Source organism: Eublepharis macularius, chromosome 9 (genome assembly GCF_028583425.1).
Source record: "Eublepharis macularius isolate TG4126 chromosome 9, MPM_Emac_v1.0, whole genome shotgun sequence".
NCBI lineage: Eukaryota > Metazoa > Chordata > Lepidosauria > Squamata > Eublepharidae > Eublepharis > Eublepharis macularius.
The window spans coordinates 49,759,847-49,775,249 of record NC_072798.1 but is presented as its reverse complement, the minus strand read 5'-3'; the positions used below and the strand labels follow the sequence as shown (position 1 = coordinate 49,775,249).

The 15,403-nt window shown below is 39.9% G+C and overlaps 1 protein-coding gene across 1 annotated transcript in view; it reads right to left on the bottom strand.

Moving 5' to 3' along the window:
• The window catches only part of DCN (decorin), a 43,451-nt gene extending 42,649 nt beyond the window's left edge, over nucleotides 1–802 (bottom strand). The window contains exon 1 of the mRNA XM_054988234.1: nucleotides 562–802. The gene's annotated coding sequence lies outside the window, so the exon portion shown is untranslated. The remainder of the gene's footprint in view (nucleotides 1–561) is intronic.
• Nucleotides 803–15,403: the final 14,601 nt, after the last annotated feature.

The following is a 15,403-nucleotide window of genomic DNA, read 5'->3' as shown; positions in this document are numbered from 1 at the left end:
CCAAAACCTTAGATTTTAAAACTACAGGCATGTCTGCTGACCCTAGTTGTAGAATTTTACCAGTGCATCGCTAGCTGCATTTGTTTACCTTAAGCTCATTCAGTCCAGAATCCTTTCGCCTGAAATATGTAATCACTGTTTACATATGTAATATGCCACTTTACAATGTTTAGAATGATGTCTGTTAATCTAGGCAAGGCATTTTCCTCCTATAAAAATACCTTCCAGTTTCCAAATTGCAAAACTTAACTATGAAGAATCTACATTGTTTTTTCTTACATCATATACTCCAAACTTTAGATTACAACAACCAGAAAATGTACAACTGCAAAACACGTTAAGGAACATACTGATTCTTATGAAAATGCAAACAAACAGCTTCAAATGTTAAAAAAGAAGATAGGAAATGTGCATAGTTCTCAAGAGCATTCTGAAATATTGCAATTAGAATAGTACTAAAGGTTTGGTGACTCTTCTGCCAGCCTTTATGTTCCCTCTAGCATTTACTGAAGTTTTACTGTACTGCAGCAAAAGTTCAGGATAGTTATTTGAAAGCCGTACCTTTTAATCCAAGGATTTGCAACGGGCGCCCTCAGAGCTGAGATGCAATTAAACTAAAATATTCAACCCAGGCAGGAGACCGTGCAGGTGCGGAAAGAAGGAGGGGAAGGTTACTGCTCGGTGACTGTCACTTGGTGGAAAATCCTCCTGCTTCTTCCATTCCACAGCACAGTAAAAAAGTAAGATTTCCCTCAATGAACAGAACCCAGGCTGACACCCACAGTAGATCATATGGTAATGATATGTCTCCTGTATTGTAGCCAGAAACTTTATCAGCCCCCTTTTTTTCTCTTTTCCTTTATTTCTTTTTCACATTCCCTAAGTGCTTTTACAGATCAGCACAGCCGCTTGATGTCATTTCCCCCCCACCCACCCAATTTTCTTTCAAAAAAATCACCTTTTAGCTTGAGGGATTTCTAACTGAGTTGTTTTCTTTAGTGAAAGAAAAATGCTTGAAGAGTTCTTTCATTTGTGGTGCATGAAACTCAATGGGAGTCATTTCTTGGAGTCAAAACAGAGTTCTATGAATAGGATAAAATATTTTTGCAAAGCCTAATTTGCCTTGGTCTTTGCAAGAAGAATAAGTTGAGTGAACTAGATTAGTGTTTGTTACATACAGATGCTTTTGTACTTTAGAAACTAATGTAAGAGTGCAATTTGTCCTTTATTATATTGTGGTTTAATTCATTAGTTTAATGTCTCACCAGAAATGTTTTACATAGTCTATTTTAAAATGTACAGAAGAAATGTGAAATAAAAACTGACATGAACTAATTCGTAAAGAAGCAATGGATTTTAAAAGAGCCATTAATGAACATTTTTACTTTTTTAAAAAAAATTTTTGCCTGTTTTTACTTGTTCTATGAGCCATAATTCTATATGACATAAAGATGCAGTACAGGTATTACAGACTAATTTTTCAGACTATAGAATGTATACATATAAGCTTTAGGGAAATCACCTACAATAGCTAGAATTTAGCAGTGTGTATTCCCAGCCATATTTTTGGAGTAAACCCATTGAACCAGAGTAATTTTCTCTTGAGCAAACATGCATAAGATTGAGCTGCAATACCACATGAGCAAATGTCACTTCCCTTTTCTTTCCAGTATAAAATGTATGGGTTTCTTATGCTGTGTTTGAACATGCATGGATCTCCTTCCCCTCAGGCTTGAACCAGGTGCAGTGGCAGAGCCAGTGAAAGTCTTTTTAGGAGAAGGGGATGTTGCTAAACTTATAACAAGCTTTGAACTTTACCCTCTTCATTTTTGTGATTGGGATCCTACAGACATAAAAATAAATTGGTTCCTTCCCACAAATAGAGACAGATCTAAGAACAATTTGGTTTTAGAACTACTGATTGCAGATAAGAGCTGTAATCAAGGGGTTTGTGTGAAAGAAAGAATACTACTTATAGGAACTTTTTTAGAAACTTAATGAGAATACTAATCCACCCTGCAAGGATTTTAAGTCAAAGGAGTTGTACAGAGCTCATAGTTCCCTTTGTACTATTTAGTGAGCAGAATAATTTGCAGAACTTTCAGACAAGACACTATGATACACATGATTGCTCATGCTCCTGGTTTTTCAAGAATCTAGCAGTAGCTAAGCCTTTTTTTAAAGAGGTGTCACTATTAAGTTCAGTGACTTTACAATGACTTAACAATTTCAGGTATTCAGATCCAGGTCACTTACGCTGCCTGCTGCCTGGATATCATTGAAACAAGAATATTGATAGAGGGAAGGTCAGGCAGTAGGTCACGGTGAACCTCTTCTCTTTTGCTTTGAAACATTTTAATATCCTTCACTCAGGTGCTGGAAGAGAGAGCTAAAATAACTATGTTGCATATGCAGGTTACTCATTATTTAATACAGTGTCTCCCCTACTTCCCCGGAAATGATGAAAGCAGAACTAGTATCCTAATTTGCTTGTCCTCATGATTCTTGAAAAGGTTAAACTCAGAAAATGTAGACTGTTCATGTCAGACCAATTTATGGTGGAACAACCTAGTTACTGGATGATTAAGTACAAAGTTATCCAGAATGAAAGGACCGTTACCTTCTCCTGGGCTCTGCTTTACAACGCCTTCAATATTATTCTTATCTTTACATGACAGCAGCAGCTAGACTTTTGTATGCGCAAAAATGGAAAGTACAAGAAGTGCCAACTATTGAAGACTGGATTTACAAATTGCTGTATATGGCGGAAATGGACAAAATGACAAGAAAATTGAGAAACCTTGACCCAGGACAGTTCAACACAGACTGGGAGAAGCTGAAACAATATTTGGTGAAGAAATGGGAGGTGGGAGGAGAACTGTGGCAGTTTGAGAACTATTGAAATACAATAAAACGCAGAGGGGGGTGACTTTACCGGGGGGGCGAAGAGGTAAATGAAAATTTCTAAGCAGTTATGTCATTAGATTATATGTAGAATAATATATAGAATATTGATAGAAAATAACTAACTATAAGGATTAATCATAAGGTCTGACTAATTAATATTATTTTTGGTAAAATTTGTATAATGTACCAAATTGAATAAGTTTATCTGAAGATATATATGAGTCAAATTGATTGATATTATATGATGATAGTTATATAGATTTATAATTGAAGGGGAACAAAAACAGTAATGTAATTAAATATAACTAAAGCAGAAAGAAGAAGATATGTAGAATGAGTAACACATAGAGCATAAGTTAAATTGGTTGACTTATATGAATGTATGGTTTATATGGTTTATGATCTATAGAAATATTTGAAATTATGAAAAAGGGGATAAATTGTTTATCCAACATGGAAAAAGGGACTCAAAGTTAGGGTACAGAGTATCAAAAATAAAGAATTATTGCTTAGAATAAAGGGAGAATATATATTTGTTAGATAGAGGAATATAAAAGGAGTAAGGGAAAAGGGACAAAGGGTTGGAAAACTGTTGGAAGTCAACAAAAAGGGGGGGAAAGGGAGGGGGTTAGAAATTGGGAAATGGGAGAATTGATTGTAATGTGAAAATAATTGATCCTAACCCAATAAAAAAATTTTCAAAAAAAAAAAATTATTCTTATCAAGTTTCCTCTCCAGAAAACTGATAAGGAAGTAGAGAATAGTATATATCTATGTCTCTTTCCTATGATGCATACATTCCCTCATGGATATAGTTACTGGTTTCTCTTTTGATGATATCACTTGTAGTAGATCATTAATCCCATTCTACATAGACCTCAAATCATGAAATAGGAAATTCAATGAGTCATAAAAACATATATATGACACATCTTTGATTTACCTTACCTCTCTCATATAAAACTCTACAACTGGAATACCTTGACTCTTTTAAAACCTACAAATAGCCCTTTGGCAAGTCTGAGTTCTACAATTTCTGAGTGATTTGATTACCTTAGTCTCTTTTTCCAATCTTTTTTTCCCGTGCAAATTGTGACAAGATCATGTGACAGATGTTAATTCCCATTTAGTTTTGGCCTAAATTATGTTTAACAAGAAGGCAAATGTAGTTGTTAAATATCTTATAAACTGATAGCCAAGGGGCTTTGGTATGAGGATACTTAAATCTGGAGATTGGAGTCATGAACAGACAAAAATGATCTTTCTACACACCTAAAAAATGCCCAAGGTTTGCAGAAAAATCTGATTTTTTTAAAAAAAAACTCCCATTGTTTCTTTTTAAAAAATGAAAACAATAAAAGGAGTGCCTATAGCTTTAATCAGATGCCCTCAGTGGCTGTTGCTAGGCAACCATAGCAGTTTAGCCACTATTCCAGGCTTCATTGTCACCTATGTGCTATGTCAGACTGCATACTGGCTAAGAATCACACCAGACACTAGCTTGGGTTAGAAATGGCCACAGCTTTACTGATTACAGCTGGATGGAGCATTGGCCTAGCATCTGGGCACGGATCCCTGTTGGCATCGTAGGCCTAGCAGCCGACCGATGCATCACCCGCCAACCTCCCGCTGGCACCTCGGCACATGTTGTTCCATCACCGGCCTTGCCTGGCACCCTTGCTTCCAGATCCGTCGGGGTGAGCAGACACGAGGGCCCCACTCACCCTATTGGGATCCGGCCCAATGCCTCAAAACCGCCAACCCATAAAGTTGTGACAGCGCCCCCCCAATAGTCCTGGATCAGCGGTGGGTGGGAGGGTGACCAGCTGCTTGCAGATGCTCAAGAGTAATGGCACTGACCATGCGGTTGACCAGCGCCGGATGGACACTCCTCTTCCTACTAGTCCCGCCTCCACTCCGACTTGCACTCGGTGCCAATCCCAGCTTGCCAGTAAATCACCAGCATCCTTTGCAGTTAGAAAAAGGCAGAGGGAGGAGGCAAGGCCTTTGAGGGAGGACTCATTGGGTCCAAGGCCAAAAGCAGCTACCAGGCAACTTGAAAGCACAAGACTTGCATGACTCACCCAGGCCTGTCAGCTTGATACTGTGCAACAGCAGCCCCCCCCCGCCCCAAAGCCCGTGTAGTGTAGTGGTTAGAGTTTCAGATCAGGATGTGGGAGTCCCAGGTTCAAATCACCATTCGGCATTGTAAGCTCACTGGGTAACCTTGATCCAGTCACACACTCTCAACCTAACCTACCTCTCAAGGTTGTTGTGAGGATAATATGGAGGCAAGGAGAATAATGTAAGCTGCTTTGAGTTCCCATTGAAGAGAAAGATAGTATATAAATGAAGTAAATTTAAAAATATATTTGAAGAAAAGGGGCAGATAAAAGGTAAGTTGTTTAGTGGGTTTGAAGAAGAGAAGGAAGCAGGAAAAGGGGGAGACCCTATGGGAGGCAGGAAGGGGAAAGAGGCCATGGTAGGGGAGGAGAAAATGAAATGCCTCCTGCAAATCCTTGCAGGCCCCCCCCCCACTTGTCTTATGTAATTTACACATCTAAATTAACATACCTTATCTAATTCAAAGTATTAGTTATTACATACAATGCTCTTCATGGCCTTGGCCCAGCATACCTATGAGACCACCTCCCTCCCTATGTCCCACCATGGCAGTTTTGTTCATCTGAACAGGGGCTCTTTCAGGTGCCAGTTTGCACATGGGAAAAATCAACAGCAGCCCACACACGGACTTTCTTTGTGGTGACCTTTATCCTGTGGACTGGCCTTCCTGAGGAGGTCAGGAGAGCCCCCACTCTCCTGGCTTTCCACAAAGTATGCAAAACTGAATTATTCAAAAAGGCTTTTTACTCAGATAGGAGGGAAGTATTGTAGGGAGGAGGTCTCAGATGCTTCACGAATGCGTTAGGAACCATAGAGTTCACCACTTTGTTGCCTTGCATATTATTTGTCGCTTTGAATATGTACTCCCATATACTACCTGTGCTTCATGTAATCTGTGTGAGTCCTAGAACTGATTATTTTCTGTTTCAGCAATTATTCAACTTTGTATTGGATCCTTGCGAATGCTATATCTTTATAAAATCCTATGACATTATTTATGGAATGTCCTTGACGCTGTACGGAAATGTCCTTGATGCTGTATGGAAATGTCCTTGATACTGATTGCACTAATCTCACACTATGTAATCCACCTTGAGTCTCAGTGAGAAAATGACTGTAAATGACATAAATAAAGAAATGAATAAAAATAATTCACTTTAATGCTGTCAGTGCACCAAGTGTGTGTTTGTCAGTCTCATTTAATCCTTACTCCAGCCCTGATCACATCTGCTTTTGCCCATGCAGGTCCCAAGACCCCCAAAATAGGCTTGGGGGGAGGGGTCAAAGGGAACCCTCTCTTCCTTGCTTCTCTAGCAGCAAAACTAAGCTGTAATGTTTTCCAGCGAAGAGTTCATCTCTGTTTTAAATCCCACCCACCAAAAAAATTCACTTTGAAGAATGATAAAAATCAAGTGTGCTAATCTGTACCTAGTTTAGTAGTCAAGTCATCAAAAGAAGATTATGACAAAGATCAAAGGACCATGGAAATACCTTCAATTTAATACCTTTGGAAAAATATACTACAAAAATTTAACCAGCTGACAATTTAATTACTGAAATAATTTCTATTGGTTTGGGGTTTTTAAAAAAAAATTGCCAAAAGTTTGCTACACTGTTTTAAAAATGCACTTTTGGGGCTGCCATCATAGCTATACTTTAGCTATACTTTCCCTTTGACTGTGTTTTATTGTGGGAGATCATGCCCAAATAATGACGGGCCCAGACAGTATCGATCCAAACGGATTACCAATGGTACAAGTAAGAGGTGGAGTATGCACAGTCCAAGAGCAGCTCATGGAGTATGGGTGAGTCAGGAAATACAATAGGCAACATTCTGGTCTGAGCAAGGATCCAGGAGCAAGGAGGCTGGTATTCAAATAGAAACACAGAAGCTTGTACTGGAAAAGTAGATAGAGGGATCTGAGGCACCTGAGGAAGAGAGTTAGTGGAAAGGGACAAAAATGATAACAACTGGGTAACAATAACAACAATAACAGCAAATTGAGGAAGAAGGAGATCAGAGGCTTCTATCAGGATCCCTGGTGGTAAATGGATTTAAATGGACAAAGTACTTCTTCCTCCAATAGGAGATCCCAATTCCATTTCACCTACTGCTAAATGACTGAAGATGATTTTGTATAACTTGAGTAAGTCTATGCCCTATTCTCCAAAATCATCCTTTGTTTTAAAAAGGTTTTAAAAAGTTGTTATAACAAACACATACACACCAGTAATATTAGATAATTTTCAGATCTCACTGTTATTCTTCAGCTGTCTGTGGCTCAGATTTCATGAATTTCAGAGGAAAGGAGGGAGAGCTTGTCAGCAATAGATATGTAACTGAGAGGCACATTTTCCAAAGTTACACAAATTTTGTCACCAAATCACTGTGATAAAATATCACTGTGCTGATACTTCTGTCTGATACATTCGGAGTTTTTAATGTACATCAATCAAGTGGCTGACACATTCGTCTGAGGATATTTTTTTGTCTGTTTAAGCAAATGGCTATGTATGCTTACTAAGGGCTGATCTGTATTACTCAGGCTCCAATTGCTGCTGAGCTGTCTGGATCCATATCAATTTATGTATGTGCATTCTTGCATGGCTTGATGGGATTTATTTATTTATATATTTATAGTCCACTTTTGTCACTGATACCCAAGGTTGATTACACATTGTGAGTTAATGCAGTCAATTTAACGGATATTTCAATAAACAATGTAATAGTGTATATTAAAGACAACATATTAAACAACATAGAACTGCCCAGTAGGATCATGCTTCAAGCAACAGATAATACATAGTATCACGTGGAAGTAAAGTCTATGGTCCCTATTTCTTTACTGATGAATCTCTTTGAGACCACTTTCTTATAGTACATTCAATTTTGCATTATTGCAAAAATTCAGGACAGTGAGAGCTTTCCTGACCTCTGCAGGTATGGTGTTCCACAAGGTGGGGGCCACCAAAGAGAATGCACATGTATGAGCAGCTGTTGATTTTGCCCTTGTGCAAGGTGGCACCTACAGATGAGCAAGCTGCTATGGTAGGACATAGAGAGAGAGGTGGTCCTGTAGATATGCTGGACCAAGGCCATGAAGAGTTTGTATATGATAGCCAGTACCTTGAATTGAGCCTGGTAACTGATTGGTAGCCAATGGAGTGATTGCAGAATAGGAGCAGTAGTCATTCTTCTCCTAGCTCCTGATAATAGCCAATAATAGCCAAGCCACAGAGCTCTGCACGAACTGGAGTCTCCAAGTTACCTTAGAGAGGAGACCTATGTACATTGCATTACAGTAATCAAGTCTCTATGTTACGTGGCATGGATCCAGGTGGCCAGATCAGCCATGACAAGGTAGGAGGCCATCTTCCATGCTACACAGAAGTTGCAGAAAGCATTTTTTGCCAGCTTTTCTGCTATGGAGACCTCCTGCCAGGAGCCCTCCCCCATCACTTTCCACTGCTACTCTGTTGGCCAGTGGGAGAAAAATTAAATTAAAAATCATCATCAGCTCAATGGAATTACTTGACTTCTGTGGAAAATCTGGAAGTGATGTCATGCCTCTCTAGAAATCACTCTAGAGAGGCATGACATCATTTGTGGGTTTTCCCCAGAAGTGACATAATGCCATTGTGCTGATGGTACCTACTCCATGCCCCTGGCAACATTATACAAACCCTTCCCCTATACCAACCCTTCCCCTATATCCACATAATTTTTTAATTTTTTTTTAAACAAAATTAAAGGAGATGTGTCTCTAATAAGATTGCCTTCTAATCCCCTGCCCCAGCCCCTACCTCTCATCTCTGCTTACCTAGCCCACAGAAGGGAAAAGCAACTAAGGGTGAGGTACGTGAGTGAAGCGCACATGCTTCCTTGTCATGCAACATGGAAGCTAGGGGTTGCACTGGGAGACAAGTTGGTTCAAATTGCTCCCAACACTAAATAATGTCATTTTCTGGCTTGATGGAAGGGCTCAGGTAAGTACTCCTCTGCCCTCCCATCCCCACCCCTGGTTTGGCCTCTGGAGGACATGGCACCCCTAGTGTCTGAGTTTGTTGCACCTGTAACACAATATTCCTGTCCTTGGCATGTCACATTCACCTTGACAACTGAAAAAGAAGGCATCAGAACTGTCCCAACTGGGTAAACATTTGTAATAATGTATGCAGTTTCAGTCTTGGAAAGGGTCCATCTAAGTGCACAGGCACAAAAAGGGAATAAGCAGCAAGTGATTCTGTGCCCAACAGTACATTTAATGATCCAGCCATGACCCTGAGGGATTTGGTGGTCAAGAACATTTATTTTGATAATTGTGCAGGTGCAAAAGTGGTCACAAGCTACAGAAATGTAAGTTACAAATGTAGCTTATCCCTTGTTCCTCTAGCACCAAGCAGCTGTTGCACACATATGCTTAGCCTGATGTTCAGGTGTAACATCAAGCAACGTCTCTGAGATGATCTGGCATCCCCTCGGCATTTCATCTCAGTTGGGATGAAATGTGTCATCTACTGAAACCAATGGAAATAACAAACCCAAACTGAATAAAGATATTAGCTTGAATTGTGAATATTATGGAAACAATTAAAGATTTTAAACTAGAGAAAAACTCAAAACAATGCTAAAATACATGCACATTCCTACTCTTTACCTTGAAGTTACATTTTCTCATTTCTCATTATGATGAAGAGGCATCTTTCATCCTTGTTCTTCTGTCTGCTATTTTTGACTCTTTTAATAACTCATAACAATTTTCAATTTTTCTTCTCTAGCGGTCTTTTAAAATCCTTTAAAAACTCTTTTCCAGTATGTTTTCTATTTAAAAAATAATGATGTTGGTAAAACTTGTACAAAATGTTTCCACTAAGTATGCTGGAGAGAGCAGAAAGGTTTCAAATTGGCTAAAATATACTTTGGGCCTCAAAGGGAAGGTTTTGTCTGGAAACATTTTTATGGCTTTTCCTGTGAAATTATATCTGAAAAGATCTTGCTCAAAAATGAGACCACAAAATAAGCTTATGTTTATAATTAAAGCATTGAAGACTGTCAAAATGAACTGATATGTTTCAGATCTAATGTTTGTTCAAACTATTTCATTTACTTCATCAATAAGAAGTGGAATTAGTTTACTACTTTATAAGAAAATTTTGTTCAGCTTTGTTTAGTACAGCTTGAAGATGCATTTGTTGAACACGTGGGTGGTCTGGTTGAAACAAAATTCTCTGTAAGATTTTCTCCTCCCACTGTTAAACAATACACTTTCCCATTTTGTGTACTTTCAACTTTCAATGATCAAAAAGATTTAGCTGGTAAGATAGTTGCTACTAAAGCCTACTAAAAATGGGCCAGCAAACCTAAAAATCTCTATAGTCGCAAATGATGAACCATACCAGCAATGAATATTGATACACAAACCTTTGGGCATCTTCCTTGCATAGTTATATGTTTGTGTTTTGTTTTAATTTTTTTTTCAAAAAATAGATTAACTTGTATACAAAGCCACTGACCCTATCCCAACACCAGGATTTGGAAGACTTTTCTATGTGAGATAAACCTAAAGCATTTGGTGCTCTTTTGTTTAAATGGAGACATAGCAGAAGCTTATAAAATTATTTGTGGCATTGAGAAAGTGAATAGACATTTTTCTTCTTTAATAAAATTTAGGGCTATCTAATGAAATTGATTGGGAACCCCATGGCGCAAAGTGGTAAGCTGCAGTACTGCAGTCCAAGCTCTGTCACAACCTGTGTTCGATCCTGGAGGAAGCCAGGTTCAGGAAGCCACAACAGCCCACACGAAACTAAACATAACGATGTAATACAAGGGCAACACAATATAACAAACAATGTAACAAAATTTAACATATCAAGAATGAATTAAAGTCCAAGGAGTAAACCAAACATTAAAGTAAGTCCCCACTTTTGTTGCACTTTACTACGTTGCTTTGTTGCACTGACTATTGCAGTTGCACTTTTGTTGCACTTTACTACATTGCTTTGTTGCACTGACTATTGCAGTTGCACTTTTGTTGCACTTTACTACATTGCTTTGTTGCACTGACTATTGCTGCCTGTGTCTCCCCTGTGTGGGAATTTACTTTAATGTTTGGTTTACTCCTTGGACTTTAATTCATTCTTGATACATTAAATTTCGTTACATTGTTTGTTATATTGTGTTGCCCTTGTATTACATCGTTAGGTTTAGGTTCAGGAAGCCAGCTCAAGGTTGACTCAGCCTTCCATCCTTCCGAGGTTGGTAAAATGAGTACCCAGTTTCCTGAGGGTAAAGTGTAGATGACTGGGGAAGGCAATGGTAAACCACCCCATAAAAAGTCTGCCAAAAAATGCCATGATGCGACATCCCCATGGGTCAGTGATGACTTGATGCTTGCAAAGGGGACTACCTTTACCTTTAATGAAATTGATTAGCAGTAGCTTCAAGATATAAAAAAGGAAATACTGCTTGCAGCCCAGAGCTGAGGGACAGCAAAGGGGAGGGGACACAGCAACAAAATTGGCCAACACACATGACTGGAGGTAAAACAGGCCACAACTTTATTGAAAATTACAGCTAAAAGGAGCATTGGTGATGGCACACAAGGTTCAGATCCCAAGCATTGACTGACCTGCCTGCCAGTCGATGACCCCCACCCACTCAGACCCCAGGAACCCAAGGAGTGGCAGTCCATGCGATACCACATGGGTGTACACCCCTGTGTGAATTCCATTGCCACCTGGGAGTGAGTCTGCCCTGGCAGCCCCCGAGCTGGGCATGCACCTCCAAGACTTAGCCCAAGATTCCTTATGGGAATCCTCTTAATGGGGAGATAGAGCCAGCAGGCTCCATCTCCCCACAAAGGGATTCGATCCCAATGCAAAATGCCCAGAAAGTTGTGACAGAATAAAACAATAAAAAACAAACACCCCAAACAGAAAACACCCAAACCCATAAATGTAGGGAGGGCTGGGTGGGCTTTCGCTGGCTGGCTCCAAATGGCTGAGGCAGGGGCGGCACCTGAATTTAAACCCAACTGGCAGACCTGAGGGAAAACCTCTGTCCTCTGGTCAGGAGCCCACCCATGCCCCCTATCCCGCTGGCCCTGATTGGGTGAGCTGGAAGTTTAAACTGATTAGGCAGTGGGCCTCCCATGGAACCATGGGAGGCCCCAACATGGCGGCCACCATGCCCCATCCTGATGCTGCCCTACAGGCAGCAAATCTGGCCACCCAAGTAAGTCTGGGGGCCACTACTTCATGCAGTGCATAATTAACTTAAACAAGAGCCTTAGATTTACTTGTATGAATAGGTCCTCACTTAAAGGGAGAATTGCTAATGTGACAGAATGTGATAGATGGACTCAATCAAATCTATCATGACATTCTTACTTGATGAAAACTAAGAGGTGGACCTTTGACCTTCACCACAAAACTTCTCAGGTGTGGGGATGTCAGTACCTTCCTGGCACACTTTTAAGGTATGTGAGCACTGCAAAACAAAAAGTAAAGGGCAGTTATGTCAATGTGATGATGCTTGGAGCTGTTGTGGTTTTGCTCAGATAAAGCAAGTATCAGAAGACCCTAAGCATATTTACTCAGAATTAAGTCCCACTGAACTCCATGGTGAGTTGTTTTAGGATTGTAGCCACAATCTCCCAGCTGTCACTAAACTATAACTACACTGAGTCTTTGAGAGATTACTTTAACTAGTGCATGATTTGGGTTATTGTTGTTGCTGCTGCTATTTTAATACATTTTTACCCTACCTTTCTTCCAAGAAATTTATAGTGGCATTGATGGTTCTACACTCTTTTCCATTTTATCCTCACAACAACCTTGGGATGTAGGTTAGATTGCATGGTGACTGGCCCAAGGTCATCCAGTAAACTTCCTGGCTAGCAAGCACAGATTTGAAGCTGTGAATCCCAGATCCTATTCTAACTACAGGTGTAAATACACATTACTAAGTACCTAGGGACACTCAAGCGCAGGATTGTATGTGTAGTCCTCAATTCATGTGCAGGCTGTTCTTGCTCGGCACACATGAATGCTGTTTTCATGGGAGCTCCCTTTGTGTGATCACAAGTTATTCTGGAGGACAAAGCACCAATTCAGCTCTGTTTTTGCTGTGAGAAGTACGACTGTGTGAGTGAGTGCATGGAAAGTAGGAGGGGGGACATGTGAAATGAAGTTCACTTGAGCATCCCTAGATAAGATGTCTTGTGTAGAGAGACTGTAGTGCACTATAGATCAGGTGTGTAGAGTACAGATAAAGACCAATTTCAAATAGCAATTTTATCTTAAAGATTTTTATTGACCATTGTTACCGGTAGTTTCATCTTCACAAAGAACATCTAACTCAATAGGTGCCATGTAGACTGGAAAAATTGTCGATGGGTTATTATTATTTTTTCTACATCTTGTGTGATCTCCTTTTTTGTCTTTTTGGCTAGTTATATACAACATGTGTAGAGCTATGCAATGACATCCCAAAGCATTCCTGCACATCTCCCACAGGCTCAGGTGCTTTTTACTGTCTTAGGCTTTAAAAAGTGCTCCCTCCTGTTCACCACACCTGATCTGGATGCTTATGGGACTTGCAGGTATGTTTGTAACTTTCCTGCGATTTACTGAATCTGTCAGGGTTTGACTTTCCCCTTCTCCTTCCATTTCTGCAGCTGTACCTGCCTGTTAGTCCTTGCCAGCCTGAAGATTGCACAAGAGAACTTTCCAGTGGACTGTGTCCTTCCACTTCTAGAAGTGCCACAGATGAAGTCAGTCTTGCAAGCAGAGAAAACTATTCATGATAGCTTGTCTGGGCCACAAGAGGCAGGTTTGTCTAGCTCGCCTGTCTGCTTCAGACTCACAATAAGGTCAGATGTTTTACAAGCATCTGAAAAGGAAATGATCTGGAAACAATTTTCTGTACAGAGAGCAAGAGCACAGTCATCAGCAAACAAATATTTCAAACAATTTCTTTAAAGGGCATTGCCTTGGACTGTTGATAATGAAGGCTGCACAATTTGACATCAGTCCTGAGGCAGACATAAATACCTTTATCCAGTCTCTGAAGGTATAAATAAATACAGAAGCAAGCAAAGTACAGAATGGCCTTGATGTAAGGATGCTCTGAATGGCAAAGAGCTGTGGGATACTTCACCATCTGTCTTAATTCTGGCTGTTGTACCACTATGGAATAAGAAAAGCAGCAGATCAGGGCCAATTCTGACCAGTTCTTTCCAGAAACCTTTCCAGTTGACTGTGTGGAAAGCCTTTGCAAACCCACAAGAATGAACGAAGAGTCCAGATTTTTGGTTTTGTAATTTTTCCAGATACTAGTATAAACACCGCAGCCTTTTCCTAAGTACCCATTGGCAGTCAATTAGTATTGCCAATATATCTAATCTGATGTAATTCTTCAGCATGCTTTTAGCAACAAACTTTGCTGCAGGGCTATCAAAGAAATTCATCTCCCAATATTGCTCAACTATATTTATTCCCTCCATGGTTGAATAGGGCAGTCACCTATTCTAGAGTGCATTGGTTTCATGTCTACCATAACCAAAAGTACATATTTTTAAAATGACAAGAAGAGATTATCAGATGTGTAGCTTCATTTAACCTAGGCTCAAGAAAAAGCTGGGTCAGGTTTACTTTAGGATTATGATGCAGTGAAATGTATTGGTTCTGAATTGGCTATTTTACTGCATTTTGTCCATACGTCCTTCTTTTAACTAGAAAGCTAGGGGTTCAGGCTGTCTTGGGAGACTAGTTTTTTTAAAAAGACTTCCACAAGGGTGTGTGTTTAGATGTAATGGTGAAATTGGGATAAACCCACAATACCTCTTTTTTCTCTATATAGTGAGATAAATGAAACTTTGGCCCTTCATGGGCTACACCCTCCAAGTATCCACAACAAAGCCTAAGTAATGCCTTTGAAAGGCAGCAGGCCCAAGTGAAGTCCATTTTCTCTTGGCCTGAGGAGTCAAAGGTATCTGCTAATACCTCTTCAAGGGGTGAATAGGAGATGTGAAATTGTTCGTCCCAGAGGTCTAGAACAGAATGGCAATACCAAGGAAAACTCTTGGATAAGTGTTTTTATTTCTTTAAATAGGCCAGAGATTAATATCTCCTGAACAGTGCCTACTCCCATATGAACCTACCCAACCATTCCAATCATCTTCAGAGGCCCTGCTTCAGGTGCTCCCACCATATGAGGCTAGATAGGTGGTAACCCAAGAAAGAGTCTTCTCAGTCCTGGCCTCAAAGCTCTGGAACTCCTTCCCCTGGCAGATTCGTCTGTCTCCCTCTATTACTGACTTCTGCCAACAGGTAAAAACTGGTTTTGTTTGGTATTCCCACCCTAACT